Here is a 14,574-nt window from a genome sequence, read left to right as displayed (position 1 = left end):
TAAACCATGATAGGTAGTCAGGTGCACAAGTATGTCCGCCAGGCGGAACTCTTGTATATCCACCAAGCAGAAGACTGAACGCAGCACCGGGAACAAAACCATTCCACATGCGAGTAGTCATCTGAGCTGAAAAACTGACCCTATAAGACTTAACACTAACTGATCTATGAGCATCATCAGGCCTAATCATGTCACCGGGAACCTCCTGTATAAACCCCAACTGTCGAACAACTCGACCGGGCATATATGGCTCTATGATGCCTCGATATCGAATACATCCAGTAAACGCAGTCCTAGGCACCTGTAATGCAGGAAAAGCTCCGTACGGCAACCAGCATACCTACAAATTAATACAAGAGTAAATCAACTGTAAATTAAAGCATTGTAAAACAAATAGTATTACGTATCTACTTATACCTCATGGTCACCCAGCTGGTCAAGTCGAGTACGAAAGGACACGAGACGCTGTTGATGCTTCCACGCCATACCAACATCCCATAACCCTGCACGTGCATATGGAACGTCTCGCGTCAACACACCCTGGTGAGGCCGAAAACATGGAAAGTACTCATATATCTAAGACTGGAGAAGAGTTAGACAACCCGCGATAGAATCACATCCATTTCGGGTGGCATGCCCGAGCTGACGATACAAGTACGCTAGTGTGGCTGAACCCCAGGAGTATCTCGTCAACCTCTCCAGGTTATGGTCCACAAACAAATCAGTGAGAAAAGAAGGGTGGGTACGACAACCGCTCTTGTCAGTAAAGAGCGTGTTACCCAAAAGGACCCACATGTAACCAATGACCTGAACCTCCTCTGTAGTCTCTACAGTACGACACCTATCAAAAATCTGGTCAGTATGGACGCCACCATTCCTATATATGGCAGTTTGAGTCTTGACCTGTAGCTCCTCTGTAGTCAACTGTAACAACTCAGCTGCAAATGTCCTATACCGGTCACTAGATAGATCCTCGACAACCATATCACCTTCAACCCGAATACCAAGTATGTGGTAAACGTCGTGCAACATGATGGTCATCTCACCAAAAGGTAGGTGGAAGGTGTTTGTATCTGGCTACCATCTCTCCACAAAAGCATAAATCAGCGGAAAATCAAGGTGGTCGTGCATAATGCTCGGCAGGTGCGACAACCCAGTCTGTCGTATCCGCGTAGCAGTGTCTGCCGTAAATCCCTCCATCCATTCACTCAACAATCTACACACACTAGCTCTAGTATGACACCGCAAAAACCGTCGATCATGCCCGTCCCAAATATATCGAGCAACATGGGCCCCAAAACTAGGAATAACGGTCCCAACATCGGGTCCACCGTCCATCGGCCCCTGAACAAGCCAAGGCGCTACAGATCGAGGTGGTCGTGAACTCGTAAATCTCCCATTAGGACCTCTCGTCACAACAGTCGGCTGCTCCTCAGCATCAGCATCAGCATCAACATCAACATCATCGTCCTCAGGTCCATCATCATCGTATCTCGAACCTGAACCCGAAACCGAGCTAGTAGTCCTCAACAAAGGATTAGGACCGGCTCCCTCCCGCTCATCCAAATAAGTCCTAGAACTACCCACTTCTCTGTCGCGCTCCGGTAAAGAACTACCTTCCCGTATACTAATCCCCGGCCCCCTATCTCTCCTAATCGACGCGTTAATGCCGCGTGATCTAGCATGCCGTGGACCAGAACCCTCGACTACATTCTAAATTAAGAATAAAATGGCATTAATACTAACAAAATCAACCAACTAATATTTCTAATAATTAACAACTAAATATTTCTAATAATCAACAAGTATTTTCATATAGATGAATTCGAAATCATATTTAATCCTCATCAACTATATATCAACACAAACCACCCAAAATATCAACAAAACTTCAAACTAAACATCACGAAAATTCTCAAAATTCCCAATTAAAGCATTACAAAAATTAAATCTACACTAACAAATCCCAAAATCAACAACTAAAAACCAAGCAATTGAAGTCCTTCACTTTAGTTGATTAAAACCCAAAAATCTTGAACTTTAGTTGATTATTTAATTTCCAATTTCCAAACAGTTCTTAATAATAATAACAACAACGAATTTACAAATTGAAAGCCAAGCAATTAAAACCCAATACCAAAAAAAAATATAAAATGAATTTAAAAAATAAAAAATAAAAAACCAGGCAAACGCCCAGTTTTTTCGAACAACCATGGCTGAAACACCTGGTTCGTGCGTACAACCGTGTGGTTGTACGAAAAAACTGGGCGTTTCACCTCAACCGCCCAGATTTTTCGTACAACCACACGGTTGTACGCACGAACTAGGCGTTTTAGCCATGGTTGTGCGAAAAAATCAGGCGTTTGCCTGGATTTCAGAAAAAAAAAAAAAAAAAAACAAACCTCTTCTCCGCCGGCGATTGACTTGCCTTTGTCCTTCCGCGGCATTATCACTGTGTAGATCGGCGCTCAACCACTGCTCCGGCGCTTTTATCTGCGGTGATAGTGGTGGCGGAGGTGGATGTTGTGGTGGTGGAGGTGGATGTGGTGGTGGTGGTTTGTTTAGAGAGAGAATGAGAGTGAGTAAGGAATGAGGGTTTTGTTGGGGGAGGGGGGTAATTTTGTTTGAGGGTTATTTTTTTTTTTTATAAAAAGGGTAAGATTGTAATTTTAATTTATTTTGCGGGCGTTAGTTAGATATTCGAGGGCGACGTTTAGCTTTCCACTTTTTTTTTACCAATTGAAGGAAATAACAATTTCAAGAAAAAAAAAATGATAATTATAAATTTTCATTTAAGTTTCATACCATTATTAATGAAATTTTTTTTAAGAAGGGATTGGAAACAAATTTGAAATCGGAATCTAGCAAAATATAAAGGGGATGACATATTAATTTAAAATTGTAAATAAGAAAAATAAATTTTAAAATACAAAAACAAATAAAAATAGGATTTTAAAAGAGTTTTTTTGGAAAAAAATTAGTTTTTTTTTTTTTTTGTCTAATTATCGACGGAGTTTGTTATTTTTACCAAATTATCGCATATGGTTAGCTTTTTTTTTTACCAAATTGTCGTTATGGGTCTTTTTTATTTACCAATTTAGTCAATTGGTCGTGTTATGATGGATCGAGTTTGTTTGATTATGATATGTTTAGACTAAGATTTCCCGTTTAACCCGCCTCGATTGTCAAATTAATTTCGGTTCGGTTAATTTTGAGTTATATTTGTCGAGACAAAGTTGAATTTGAGTCGAGCCAACTTCAAATTGGTTTATACTCCCTCCGTTTTTAAATACTTGCTCTACTTTCTTTTACTACCGTTTTAAACACCGTTTCATTTCCTTATTTGGAAAGTTTTTACAATATTAAATTAATGTCTCTCACCTAGTAGACCCACCATGATCATATTTTATTATTTTCATATTCTCTCCTCCAATTCTCTCCACTACTTTTGCTTTTTACAAGTTTTTATTCTTTTACCTACCTACCCCACTACCTTCATACTTTATTACTTTCTCCAATTTGTCCTAAAATTCCGCGCACGGAAAAACGGAGCAAGTATGTATTTCATTTGGATAATTTTGAATCTGGCTCAAAAACAGGTTTAAAAGGGTTTATTTTAGGTCAGATGACTAAGGATAGGAAATTTTACCTTTACTACCACTCAAACACCCCTATTTAACTTTTGTTACCCATCTAAAATTTTATTATATTTTGCTACCACCAAATGTTACAACATATGGTGTATAAATTTTGCTACCACTTAACAGAAATTGTTTGGGTTCCGTTAAGTGGGACTCATTATCTCATTAAATAATTACTCAATTAAAAAAATAAATTAATTTATTTTGAAAAAAATATAGTTTTTGCCTCGCTGTTAGCCACCCCTCCCCCTTTCCCCAAACGACCGTAAATAATTTTGGGGTTCAATTTTTTTCACTCTCCTCAAATCATACAATCACAACAACAACGCTAGCTTTAGGACTCGCAATGCAGCAGCGGCATTCAAGGCGATCGGAGTGGTCGTGGCGGCTTTGGTGTTCACGGTGGTGGTTTTGGTGCACCTCTAGAAGTTGTCAGTATTCATTCTATCTGTCTTTGTAATTATTTTCTTTTTGCGTGAGGTGGCAGGAGATAATTAATTGAGCGGGCTGCTATGAGAGGCGGTGATGGCTTGTGGAGGTTTGAGGTGCTATGAATGACGATTGTTGTTGGCTGTGTGAAGTTGTGGGAGTTGCTGCCAAATTAAGACGTAATAGGAGGAGGGAGGTGGGCAGCGTGGGTGGGAAGGGGGGAGGGGATAGGGTCGTCGGGGCCGGGGGATCGTTTGGTTGCTGGCAGCCGACACAGGGAGGGGGAGGGGGAGGGGGAGGGGTGGCTGATAGTGAGGCAACGGCAAGGATGGTAGTTGATTGTGGGTTAGTTGTTGCTTCTTGGGTGTTGTTGTTGGTGGTTTAGTGTTGGTGTGAGCAGGGAGTACAGGTGCTGGAAGGAGGGAGGGGTGGCGAGAAGGTGGTTGGACAGTAGCTGGGCCCCACTAATGGAAATAGTAACCGATTCTATTAAGTGGTAGCAAAATACATATTTTTTTGTATTTTGGTGGTAGCAAAATAAAATAAAATTGTAGATTGGTAGCAAAAGTGAAATGGAGGTGTTTGAGTGGTAGCAAAGGTAAGTTTTAAACTAGTGCAATATATTTTTTGCTATTTTGGCTAAGTTCGATTCAGCTTGATTAGGATAGGTTGATTTTGGGTTAGATGTGGTTGAAATGGGTAGATTAACCAAATTCAATATTCAAATAAGGTCATTTTTAAACTAGTGTAATTATCAAGTTATTATGTTATTATTGAGTCACTATCAGGTCATTCATATGTTATCTTTCATATTATTATGTCATCAACACTTACACTTACTTAGTATTCCGTATTCGTTTTCTCATTAGATTAGTTTCCATTTAATCTTTTATCCAAATTAAAATCGAATTATTTATCAATGACTTATCACGCCTACATAAGTAACAAGATAAATAATAAACCAAGGGACAGATTAATAGAGATAGCCACATACATAATTGATTAAATTGAACTTTAGTATAGTTAATACAACAAATTGATTAAATTGAATATATATATATATATATATATATATATATATATATATATATATATTATTTTATAGAATTACAAATTAAAAATTGTTACACTCATGACTCACCAATTTAAAAGAAAGTTCTTAACCACAAATGAAACAAATGCAATTACATTATTCGACATAATTATGTTTAAATAAAAAAAAAGGAAGGTCGATCATAAGTCAAGTTTAAAATTATATTTAGTTTGAAATCATGTTTGGTTAAAATCAGATCGGATAAATATCAAGTTAGGTTAATATCAGTTTAGGTCAAAACTTATCAAATTGAACAAGTATATTTTTTGGGTCAATTTCAAGTTGGGTTGAGTTTAGGTCAAGTCAAATTGGTTTGAAGTTTAAGTCAAGTCAAATCCTTTTGGGTTGAGTTGAGGTCAAGTCAATCGATGTCAGGTTAAGTTTAGATTGGGTAAGTTTCAAATTCGGATTGAGTTATTAGGTCACTTAGAAGTCGGGTTTGTCTCCTAGATTTCTTAGTCAAATCAGGTCGGTTATAGTTCAAAATGATGTTTTTTCGGGGTCAGATCGATTTTGATACCTTTATACATATCTTACCTTAGTCTTTCTTGGAAACAAGGTCAAATTTGGATTGAAATGTGTCAATTCTAATGACTAGGTTAGATTAAGACTTATTAATTTTTTACCGAATCCGAATGCAACCCATTTTTGTGGTTAGAATAATTTTTATTTATTTTTTTACTTGAAATCCGATTTATTTTGAATCTATTTGACCCGTAAAGTTGCAGGTCAAGCCTGACTCGACTCATTCACTTGTTTTTGTGGGTTTTTCTTTTTCATAAACATTAATTATCGTAGTTGATGTATTGGTCAAGGATGGCTAGATGTGGCTTAATAAGACCAGATAAGGTACATGTACAAGCGAGAAATGTTACTGCCCTCAAGGGTGATTCGAGGAACCCCCCCCCCCTTCCGTAGCTTAAGTTAGTGAGTGTGTTAATGAGAGAAAGTGTGCTTAAAATGATATGTTGTGTGAAATTACAAATTGTCCGAGTCCTTTTCAGTTGTACTTTAGTCTTATTTATAATTATACAAATATCTGATTGAGTGGGATGAGTCTCAACAGTTTTTCGACTTAAGCCATGTTTAGCTCACCTTTTCAGAACCTTATTACTTATTTTAGATCAGATTAGATAAAATTAGTTCTGTTTAGATTAGATAAAAAAATTTAAGTTATAAAATGTAATACTATGGGAGTTCCCTTATTTAAATTTCCCCTTTCATCCTTACTCAAAATCATTAATTCTGGAAATAACCAATGTAATACTGCCATCTTGACAATGGTTAAGACATTTCACACTAACACAGTTGAGGTTTCATTTCAAAAGAAACATACTATAAAACCAAAAACCAAATAACTGAAAGAATTTTAAACAAAAAAACCAACTTTAAAACTGTAGGGAATATTTCAAGCATCCCACACTTGAGCCCCACTGTGATCATACACTTAAGTATTGTGGCGTCTAAAGGGAAGGAAGCTAGAGTAAAAGATTCGCCAACAAGTTTTAGGAACTTGTAAACCGTTCACATGGTGAAGGTTGCGCCCCTTCATGATCCATGAGATCGCTAATCCATAGTGATCTGGAACCATGACTGGATATTCGGGGATGAAGGTACGAATCCAACATAAAAGATATTGAACTTGCCCTAAAAATAGGCCTCTACTTTATTCTTCTAATGTTCATGTGCGCTTTTTGACTAACACACAATAAATAGGTTAATCCTAAACCTGTTTATCTATGTTGGTTGAATATTAATGCACCAACAAAACTATTATTAGCGATCACTTGAATTATAATCATATTAGCCTAAACAAGATTATTAATTACCTTATTAAGCGTGATTACAAATACAAATTCCCTTTAAACATGCATAAAAGGTGTGATCAAGCAATAACTATAACAATAACAATGTAATCAAGCAACATAATAACGAATCATCATAATAACCACATTAACAATAAAGCATAATATTAATAGCAATATCCTAGGCATGATACTAACAAGATTAATAACAAATCCTAACATGTCACTAAACAATAAAGATCAAAGCTTTATCCCTAAAATGATACTAACATGATATTAAAAAGAATAGGAAGCATCATACATGATATTAGAAATTTTAGTTAATACCCTAAACATGATACTAGGAATCATAAAGACATCCTAACACGATACTAGGAATCATAGATAAATTAAAGCATGATTTATATATCAAATAATAATTAAGTTACTTACTTGGATGCCTCATATCTCTTTCTAATAACAAAATACACGCGTTAGTAACTTCAAGGAAAATAATAAATTAAACAATTAAATTAAATAATTAAAATAGAGATTTGACACCAAACCCTCAGAATGTATTAACCTTTCACATCTAGGGTGAAGGAAACTTCGAACTTCGATAGGTGTGTCTAGAACTTGTATATGCGGAATTTTGTAAGAGGGGAGGTTTAGAAAGAGGGAGAAAGAATAAGCTTCTAGCTTTAGAGAGAAGAGAGAATAGAATTAGATGATTGTTGATGATTGTGAATGATTAAAAAAAGGGAAATACAACCCTATTTATAGAGAAAATTGTCCAGAAACGATAGAAAAGAGTTGGAATTCAAATTGAAATAAAATTAGTTCTGTCGCTGAGCTGTCGCGCGCGACAGACTCTGTCGTTTGGCGCTGGGACAGTTTTTGCGGATTTTGTTTTTATCATATCTTTTGATCAAGAAGTCCAAATAAGTCATATAATATGTCGTTGGAAAGTTCATGAAGTCTACTTTATAACACAATTAGAATCAAATTAAAATCTTTTGTAGATAAAAATATATGGCCGAAATAGTGGAAGGGTGTCAGTTTTCGGTAGAGTTTCGTATTCCTTTCATATCTTTTTCGTTATAGCTTGAAATTAATATTATAATATATCATTGAAAAGATAATTTCAAGATCTATCCAACATTTTAAGATTTGGATTAAAATTATGAGGTACCAAAATAATATCCGAAAATATTCCATTTCGCACAGAACAAGAAAGAGAAGTTTTATTCAATTTCGAATTCTTTGATCTTATCTTTTTTAAAAAAGGATAATTAAGATCTTGTAGAAACTTATAGAAGCTTCTAATTAATCCTAATTAGTTTAGGAATGGGATTAAGCCTTTGGACCCTCCACTGGGTCGTAGGAAAAATCCGGTTTGGGCCCAGTTTAGTATTTTGGCCATAAGTTCCTCATTATTCATCGAAATTGGGCTTATAATTTATCGTTGGAAATGTCATTTCAAGCCCTATCCAAATACACCATTATTGGACCCTTATAAATAGAGCACATTTTCAAAAACAGAAAGAGAGATATTTTAATAAAAACAATCGCATCTATCACTAGACTTCTCACACTTTCAATGCGTTCGACAATCAAGCGACGTGAAAGGTATTCAACCGCATCTATCAATAGAAAGTTAAAAATATAAATACTACCTCTATTACATATATTATATGCAATTTAAAAATTTTGTATATCTCACAATATTACCCAAAAGTTGCAAATAATATGTGACAGAGGTAGTAACAATAATTCATAAATAATCAATAGGAGAAGTAATGAAACAAGTAACTCTCTGCATACATCTTGTTATTCTTTTCTGGTCATTATGATTCAAATTCTTGTTCCTTTCTCTTTATTTAGTCCGTACTTAATACCCACATTAAACGAGTCATTGTACCTTAGGTTCAATACAAAAATAAGACAAACACAACACAAGAAATCACGAATTAGCAAATACATATGCACCTATAGGACTAACACACTAACAGGAGTATCCTAACAATGATTAATTAAAACATGCTTGCCACACAACAAGTCAACTTTCCTTAACTTATGATTCCAGTTAACTTGCATTGAATTAATTAGTTTTTGATAACTAATCGATTGAATTTCCTTGCCTTACATAGCCCTTAAAATATTGGGCATATAGCTAGGGAGCTAACCAATTGCAAGTTAGTAACAACTATCTTTAAAAAGAACATGTATACACTATTTTCTAATGGAAATTCCTCTTGCTAGTACTACACTTTATAAAAAATTAGTTCCTCCGTTTTTATTAGATCGATGCATCACTACACTTTTATCATAATGAAAGTTCAATTTAAATGCATCACTTTTATTTTTAGTTAATAAACTAGTTTGTCGCCTTAGTGATGCCCCGGGTCATGATATGAATATTAAAAATGAACTTTTATATATTAGGAAAAATTGCAAAAAATAATAATACAACCTTTGGTTCGTATTTTTTTTTTTTAATAATACAATCTTTGAATTGTTGACCCGGGATAAACCTAGGACGTTGGTAACTAGATTCCCTTATTAAAACAAAATTTGAAAAACTAACCCAACCCTAGGTATAGGGGCTAGTCCAGGTTGAACCAAAGGGAAGGCGGTATTTGCTAAGGTATTCCGAAATCTTAAAACGGCGGGTTAGTCTATGCTATCGAATCAATTCAAAGCTAACAAATGGAAATCAATTATCGAAACACTAGGGAATTTAGGATCCACATGCACTAATGATAAACTTGCTAATTTGACGAGAATTTGATCAATCAAGAAGTGCGAGGGAAAACGATATTTGTAATTAAAATTACTCAAAGAGCTATTTCCTAGGGTCAAGCTTAGATGTCTCTCAAATGACTTCAAAGGAAAATCGTAAATAAAGATCAATCGATAATAATAGCTTCCAAATCAATTGTTCGTGTAATTGAAAACTATTATGCGATCTAGAATGATCATCAAGGTTAGCTACTCCTCTTCAAATCAACACATGCACAAATTTCATCAACCAATTTTATAACATCATCAAATCAACCTAAACCCCCAAATTAGCTATAGATTATCACTAATACATGCTTCACCATATCCCTAGCAAAGGAAATAGTCACTACTCATGGTAAAATTGAAAAGCATAACAAAAGTAATCATCAATTTCATTATCAACATTGTAATCCAAATATCAACGATCAAAATCAAGCTAAACAATAGAAATTCAACAATATATCAAAATCAAACATAAAATTGCATTGAAAAGGAAAGAATTCTTACAAAACTTTGATCAGTATCAAAGAGGAATGAAGATCTCAATATCACAATCATCAAACACCAAGTTTCTCTCACTAAAAACTAAGAACAAATTCTTCAAAATCTAGAGCTTCTCTCTCTAAAATTCTAATCAAAGTCTAATTCTAATCTAAAAACAAGTGATTCTCTATTTAGAAAATTAAGGAAATCTATACATAGTAAAACTAAATAAGGACAAGTTAGTTCGACGTCTAAAAGATACCTCAAAAGGCGCATCCTCTCATCCCTAAGCGCGGCCTCAAAAAAATGGGTACGAAATTAGGGGAGAAAGAGCGACGTGGCCGCTCCTGGCTTATGCGCGGCTGTGCCAACCACCTGCGCGGCTGCTCCTCCCTCGCGCGCGGCCGCGCCTTGGAGCAGGGGAGCTTAGATTTTTCCACTCGACGATGCCCCCGTGCGTTCCACATGATGCATGTTGCGGAGGCAGTCACTTGAGTCCCTTACGGTGGGTTCAACACCGTCTTTTGATGTCCATGCGGCATGAGAGCGCGACCTTGAAGACTTGACTATTGCACTCCAACACCTTTAAGATTTAAGAGGAGGACATCCCAAGCCTTGTATGCCCGAGAGAGCACCAATGAGCTTCTCGAACATCACTATTCTCCTAAAATCAAAGAAAAGCAAACAAGTAAAGGAGAAAATGTAAAATAAACTAAGAAAATCAAGAAAATAAGGAAACAATTAAGGAAAATGCAAAATGGAGAGAATACAAGTTAAACTAAAGAAAAAGAGATAAAAGAGATGTAAAATTAATGAAAAATCATCCTTAAAGAAGCTAAATAAGCTAGACTTTTGGTCGTCCTCGAGCAAAACAAAGCAAGAAGAAATAAGATGAAAGACTTATTAAAACAAGAAAAAGGAAAGAAAGAGATATGAATATACACTAAGACTCTCTTTCGTAGGAATCACGGTTGTTTTTAGCTACAACAAGCCCTTTAAACCCCAAAATTGCCAATGAGGATGAGTGAGGTCTCGTAAGGGTATCCAAAGAGTTTGACCCATAACTCTTGAAGGAAAAATGAGGCAAATCATTGAAAGAAAGTAAAATAAAAAATGCAAACAAGTAGCTAATGAAACGGAGTTTTACAACTGACCAAATGCAAGTCAATAAACAACTTTTTACACAATAGCGGTATGCACGTTTCAAAATATCTAAGGTTGATTGAAACATAGGATATGCTAAGCATAGAGAAATAATGAAACACAATTCACCTTCATCTCAAAACATTTTTAACACATTCTACCAATTAGCTTCAAATCCACCTTTAGTGAGCATCTCAATGATTCCTCGATGGAACCGGAAAAAGAAAGAGATTTAAGGTTACTCGACATCTTGACTAATGCAAACAGCTCTATAGGCTTGACCCACATCTCCCTCCACCGACTTGTGACTCAACCATAAAGGTCAAACGGTCTTGAGAAGGGCTGTAATGTGACAGGGTAAAGTCGTATCCCCAAATCAAAAGTAATTCCTAAATCCTCTAACTAATGTAGATAGGGAAGCAGGGTCGAATCCACAGAGAAACGGATCTTTCTATTCCTAATTAACTAATATAATCTAGATTATGAAGTAACCAATATATAAATTTGAATATGAAACTAAACTACGAAGATTAAGAGTAGGGGGAAAACAGTGAATAAAGGATCTAGGGCATAAGTTCACCAATAAATAATATTCCAGGGTTGAATATAATAATCATTCATCAATGCATAATTAATCAGATCATAAAGGGATTTCGCTACTGTAGGGAATATTTCAAGCATTAACCCCTAGCTTGAACCCCACTGTGATCATACACTAAAGTACGGTGGCGTCCAAAGGGAAAGAAGATAGAGCAAAAGAGTCGCCAACAAGTTTTTTAGGAACTTGTAAACCGTTCACGAGGTGAAGGTTACACCCCTTAACGATCCAAGAGATCGTCAACTCCATAAGGTCTTGAACTAAATAGGGTTCGGGGATGAAGGTACAAATCCAAACTAAAAGAGATTGAACCTGCCCTAATAATAGGCCTCTAATTTATTCAGATCGTATTCATGTGCGCTTTCTGACTAACATGGAATCAATAGGTTTAACCCTAAACCTGTTTATCTATGTTGGTTGAATATTAATGCACAAATAAAACTATTATCGGCGATCACTTGAATTATAATCAAATTAACCCTAAACAAGATTATTAATTATCTTATTAAGCGTGATTACAAATACCAATTCCCTTTAAACATGTATAAAAGGTGTGATCAAGCAATAACAATAAAAATCAAGCAACATAATACTAATCATCATAATAATAATAACAATAATAAAATTATAATCATAATCAAAACAATTATAAAAATAATCATGAATCATGTTAAAGCATACTTATAATAAGATCCTAGGCATGATACTAACAAGATTAATGAAAAACCCTAGCATGTCACTAAGCAATAAAAATCAAAGCTTTAACCCTAATATGATACTAACAATCATAAATATTAGGAAAGAAAATAGAAGGCATCATAACAATCATACTTAGTATTAAATTTACCCTAGACATGATACTAGGAATCATAATAACAACCTAAGCATGAACTCTATATCATAACATCAATAAAAACCATTCAAGTACTTACTTTGATGCCTCGTACCTCTTTCTAATAACAAAATACACACGTTTGTAACTTCAAGGAAAATAATAAACAAAACAATTAAATTAAATAATAATTGAAATAGAGATTAAGGACCAAACCCTCAGAAATTAAACCTTTCACGTCTAGGGCGAAGACAACTTCGAATATGGCTAGGTGTTTCTAAGTCTTGCGAATGCGGAATTTTTATATTTGTGAGAAAAAGCTAGTTTAAAAAAAGAGAAAGAAAGAGAAATGGTAGATTGTAGATTAGAATTGGTGATCGTTGATGAATGAAAACGGAGTTTTTACGACGTTATTTATAAAGAAAATCAGCCAAAAGATAAAATATCAAAACAGAGTTCTGACGCAAAAAAGGAGTTGGCGTTAGACGCTGACCTTAGCGCCAGACGCTAAGATTGGCGCCAAGCGCCAATCGTAGCGTCAGGCGCTACAGCTGGCGTTTGGTGCTGACTCAGAAATCCACACGTTTTCTTAAAATCAGATAAAAATTGCCGTACAGGAGGATAAAATCGTATTTTTCCTCAAAAATGCTCTTTGATTCTAATTAAAACTCTAAAAAGTCAACAAAAGTCAATTTATCAATGCTAATTGAATTAGGAATGAAAAGAACCTTCTAGAAGAATCTAGAAGACAAACCATTCCTAATTGCATTAGGAATGATAAATATATATTAGGCCCTCCTCTAGATCATTGGGCCGCATATAAGGCTCAAACCGGGCCCAGTTCAGTAAATTGGCCATAACTTCCTCAATATTCATTGGAATTGGGCTTATAATATATTGTTGGAAAGCTCTTGTCAAGCCCTATCCAACTACACCATTATTGGACCCACATCATGGACCAACCAAACTGGATTGACTGTTTTCTTAAAATAAGTTTTCAAAAACAGAGAGAAGAGAAAAGAAATTAAAACTATCCGCAACACTAGACTTTCCACACTTTCACTTCATTTGATTATGATTCAACGCGAAAGGTACTCATCACTGGGTTTGGTTTTGGGGAGACACAAATGGGTGTCTACAGCTACGAATTACAATCACCCAATTAATTTACCGGTATTAAATCTCATCTTTCAAATCTCGACTTAACCATTTATAAATTAACCCGCCTATTGAAACTAGACCTTGACATCAATTCTCATCTGTCGAATCTCGAATCAATATTGTCAAACTCATGCATAAAAGATCAGGCCTAATCTAGTCATAGAGCATTAAATAAATCAATAGAAAATTAATCTAGCATTGACAATCAACAACACTAAATTACCCCTTCATATTATTTATGGATCCCCATAAACCCTAGAAATAGAACTACTCACACATGATAAAAACTAAACTAATCAAAGCAATAAAGCAAGACATAATCAAAGGAATTAAATAAATAACTAAGATTAAGAGAAGAGAAATAGTTACCAAATAAATCTGGAATTAAGAGTAGATTAATAACAAAGGTATAAGAGAGAGAAAATCTAAGAAAACAATTAAGAGAGTAAAGAAAGAGTAAAAGAGAGATGCGAAAATCGTATTACGGAGGAGTATTTATACTCCGTACAAATTCTAAACTAAAATGACGAAATTAACCCCTAATAATTACACGCGCTCGATCGGGTGAGGCACCGCCCAATCGGGCGCGCCTTTTTGCTCTTTAGGTTGAATCTCGCGCCCGGCCA

This window comes from Chenopodium album, chromosome 8 (genome assembly GCF_948465745.1).
Source record: "Chenopodium album chromosome 8, dcCheAlbu1.1, whole genome shotgun sequence".
NCBI lineage: Eukaryota > Viridiplantae > Streptophyta > Magnoliopsida > Caryophyllales > Amaranthaceae > Chenopodium > Chenopodium album.
Note: the sequence above shows the minus strand (reverse complement) of the source record.